Source organism: Enoplosus armatus, chromosome 8 (genome assembly GCF_043641665.1).
Source record: "Enoplosus armatus isolate fEnoArm2 chromosome 8, fEnoArm2.hap1, whole genome shotgun sequence".
Lineage (NCBI taxonomy): Eukaryota > Metazoa > Chordata > Actinopteri > Centrarchiformes > Enoplosidae > Enoplosus > Enoplosus armatus.
Window position 1 is genome coordinate 977,237 of NC_092187.1, and position 4,738 is coordinate 981,974.

Genomic DNA, 4,738 nt, shown 5'->3' on the forward strand with positions numbered 1-4,738 from the left:
GTTTGGGCGTTTTGTTTCCTCCTTGTATCTCTCTTTCCACCCCCGTCCTCCTCTTTAGACGCTCACAAGAAAAAAAAAAATGTAAATCTTTCAAAATAGCCAGAAAGCTTCAAACCCCTCACTGCCCAGATCTTGTATTTTTTATTTTTTTGTTTTGTTTCGTGTTTCCTGCGCTAATATACCCCCCCCCCCTCCAGCTTTGGCTATATATTGTTTTTGATGTGGCTGTTAAAGGACACTAAATGGGCCTACATAACCACACGGTATAAATGTAACCTGCAAACATGTGTGTGATGTCACAAGGCTAAACATTGTAAAAATGAATGGGGGGGGGGGGGGGGGTAGCTACATTGAAGCGATACAAAAATCATAGCCTACCTACACAACTAATGAATCATTCACCAGGACCAGTGATTCAACATTGTTGTCAAGGCTCGTTTCCTCGGGGGCTACACCATGAATGATTTAAAAAAAAAAAAAAAAAAAAAAAACCCATCAAAGTAGGATTTTCTTTATGTCACAGTGGTCGGGTGGAGGAGGGGGTTAAAGCAGTTTTTCCATCCCCATCCATCAGTCCAGAGCTGTCTCCGGGATGTCCTTTATTACCATCCGTGGGATGAAGTCTTGCTGCCCGTAGCGCCAGCGGTGGACCCCGCTTTTACCTTCCGAGGCATCCGTTTGGGGGGTGGGGGGGGGTGGGGGGTTGTTCCCTCCCGTCTGCTCCTCTTCAGTGTCCAGCGTCCAGCATGTGGAAATCAAGCGGAATCAATGAATTAAGAACAACAACAACAACAAACAAAAAAAACAAACAAAAAAAAAACAAAAACCCGAGAGCAGGTTCCAACACGAGCCTCTTGTCAAATCTCAACAGTCCTTCCTCGTGAATCCGACATCCTCCACCGCCTCGACTCCATTATCATCATGGTTTTTTGTCGTAGCCTTTATCCAGTATGTCTCCCCTCCCTCTCTCTCTCTCTCTCCCCCTCCCCCCCTCCCTCTCTCTCTCTCTCTCTCTCTCTCTCTCTCTCTCTCTCTCTCTCTCTCTCTTTCTCCGTCCTTCCTCCTCCCGTTCCTCTGCGCGGCCCCCGGAAGATGCTGATGTTGTACTGATGACAGCGAGACGGCGCGCGTTCACGCACGCGGGCACGGCAGCGGCAGCAGCAGCAGCAGAAGGTGGGGGTGGTGGTGGTGGTGGGGGCGCTCCTGTTCACCTTGATTTTGAAACGAGTCCAATAAATACTCCCCCACGGGTTTGGATGACCCACGAGCGTTCCCATGGCAAAGACCGATCGAACAGACTCACGTTACTCCGGAGACCCCTGCTCGACGGAAAGGGTTTGACTCAGGGAAAATGGAGTCGAGCCTGAAATCAGCATCCTCCAACCCTTTCATGCTCCTGCTAATTTACAAAAGCCTTTAAAAACCAATGTGAAATGGGTGTTTGCATATCTGAAGGTGTATGGTTCAAACCACATGGGTCTGCATCATGAGATTCATTCATTTTTCAAATGTCACACAACTGCATGTGTCATCTATGAGCACTCATTATATGTGAAATGTCCAAAAAAAGACAGGTAGTTTTATTAATACATTGTGTTTTATAACCTGATCATTTGTTTTGTATGTAAAAGCTTCGCCTTCAAAGTAACTGGTACCCACGCCTGTGTGTGTGTGTGTGTGTGTGTGTGGGGGGGGGGCTGGCTCTCCGTTTCCTTTTTAATATATCATAGGGGAACGGAAGAAAGAGAGGAGAATCACATCAGCCCCATATGTCTTTTGTTTTACATGTAAAACAATGTTCCGCGTGTGATAAACATGTGAAATGCTTTTAAATTCGCGTGTGCTTGGGACCAACATACCTAGTTTTATAGTATGTTTAGTATGTATCTTAAGTCTAAGTGTTTTAAGTGAGTAACATGCCGGCGTTTATATATATAGTCATACACAAGAGTGCAATACATACATATGTATATATATAGACATACATATACATTGCTGTTGTATATATTTTTTTACTTTCATTTTTCACTTAAATATTGTAAATGTGTATATTTCAATTTTCTATTTCTTATTTTTATATTTTGTACATACTTTTATTTCTAAATATATACTGCTTTCTACTCTTTAATGGGAGCACCGGTACTGTACAACCCCCCCCCCCCCCCCCCCCCCCCGGGGATCAATAAAGTATTTCTGATTCTGACTCTGATAAGCAGGTCATAATGTTTACCATGTTCACCATCTCAGTTACGCACGTTAGCTTGCTTGTTAACCTTTGCTAATTAGCACTAAACACAAAGTACAGCCGAGGCTGATGGGAATGCCGCTACTTCAGCAGGTTCTCCGTCATAAACCAACGGAGTGGATGAACTGAAATTTTGACCTTGATGATGGTGCCAGAGAAAAAAGCGAGCAGAATTGATGTGTTGCGGACACAAACGTCTGTATCAAATGTCATAGAAATCCGTCCAACAGTTGTTGATATAAAAACCACACGTCAACCTCATGGTGGTGCTAGAGGAGAAGCCAAGGCACCACGAATGTCCGCGCCAATCCATCATGAAGATGTTGCGATATTTCACAGGACGAGCGAAAACTTTGATCTGCTGGTGGTTTCTATATTCAGCAGTCTTTTTTTTTTTTTTCTTCAAGGCCAGATGTTGCCTTCGCTACGGAGGCCCATTCTCTTGTCCGTTAATGGCTGCGCTACTCACTCTGGGGAGAAATGCATCTGCCCTCAAGCTAGCGAATTCATGGGAAACTAGGCCAAGACAGTGGTCTGTGAGAAAGTGTGTGTTTTAGAGGCGGAACACACAAAGCCTATTGGGCATGGTGATCACTCGAGGGCCCGGAATCTGGTCCCCAAGCAAGTTGTGTTTGAGTTTGACAAAATAAACAAGGTCTTAGAGGAACAAAAGCACATTCCCTCGTGTTTCCACAGGCTTTAGAAATCTGATTAACAATGCACCATTCTTCCTGTCATGTCTTCTGTACCCTCCGAACGCACGTAGCACATCTGGATGCTGTCTAAACAAGCATGTGTTGTCGCTCGCTCACCTCCACAGCACTCCAACCTATCTGTCTTCGCCCCGAGGCCTCCTTGTCGTCAGCTAACAGCAGCAGGGGAGGTGACAAGCTGCGTGCTAAAATTGGCAAAAAGGCGCTGTGCGGCTGCCGAAGTGAGGACATGTCCGTGGGAAGAAAAAAAAAAAAGAACAGAGGCAGCCAGGGGAGGCCTCTCGAGGACCGAGAGGTGTTTTCAGAGAGAGATCTTTGTGAATTCTGTGTGTGAACGTCTGCATGACTGCACGACGTCAGCCTCACGCGGCTGCAAACCACCTCAAGAGTGAGGTGTGTGTTTGTGTGCGCCTGTGTGTGTTTGTCCACGTGTACGGTGTGATTCTATTGTCCCTCGTTACTATATCAATTATGCATTACACATTTTTAAGACCTTCCAGCGTGTGTCGTTAACGCACAATCTTTCCGAGCATGTTTTCCATCTCGGCACACACCACTTCATGGTTGTTGGCGTAATCTTGTTTTAGGAGGCCATCTGTTGGAATAACAGTGAACTGCAAGGGACAAAGCTGTTAAAGGACAAGGCTCACGACATTCTCTGCTTCTCGTTATTGTCTGTAAATCCCATGAAAACACCTGAACCAACCATGCGTTAGTTGTTAGGTGTCTCTCAATGCTTTGCCTTCCCCATCACGTCTGTAGATCTCAAGCAAATGTTAATGAAAGCGGAGGAAATAGTGCATTTATTGGAGACTATAAAAAAATAATCTGCAGTGTGTGTGTGTTCATGGAAATGTCACTCAGCTCTATGACGAATAAGATATATATATATATATATATATATATATCTTTGGCTACACAGAGCCAATACATGGATCAATTCATTGTTGGTTGTAGTTTTTCATGGGATTTGTTGATAAGAAAAATATAAAATGTCACCATTCATTTCCGCTGTCCTTGGTGCTGAAAAAGGATGATGAAGACATTTCTGAGGGACTTAGCAAATCTACTTGTCTGTGAACCGTGTTGTGTAATCAAAGATCCATAAGTAATTCCTTAAACGCTTGGCTCACGATGTTGCCATGAAGAAAAAGTGAAATCTAAAGATGTTTCTTCCTGTATGTGTGCATCAAAAACCTTCTTCTTATATCAGTCAAGTGGAAACTGACATGGCTGGATGTAACTGTTGAGGAGCGCTGGAGCAAAAAAATTGGCTGTTTGGCCCCCCAAATCCTACTCTCATTTTACTGTGTCTGTAGCCTGTTGCCTCCAAGTCTCCCATTAAATGCAGTGCACACAGCAGATTATAGGCCACATGGCAGCCTCAAGTCCTCCAAATTAAAGAGAAATAACACTGAAGTATAATTTCAGCCACATGAAATTAATATAATATGTTGGGGTATTGGCAAACACATTTTTATATATATGTACAGTGGTGGCCTTTAAGAGGTGTCAGTTGTTTTTGTTGAATTGGCCATTAAAATACCCATAAAACGAATGAAATATCTACAAAGTCATCATTATGCTCTATAAACCATAGAATAGAGCCATCATAAGGACATTTAGGTCATTTTCCTTACAAAAAACAAGCTAGTCCTATTTCACTGTCAGTGTCACACAATCATGTTTCTTCACAGAAGAAGCCAAATGACTTTATGTAATCATTGTCAGGTGTGATGGTGGTTAAATTGATGGCGATGCAAGGAGTCTTAGGACACAG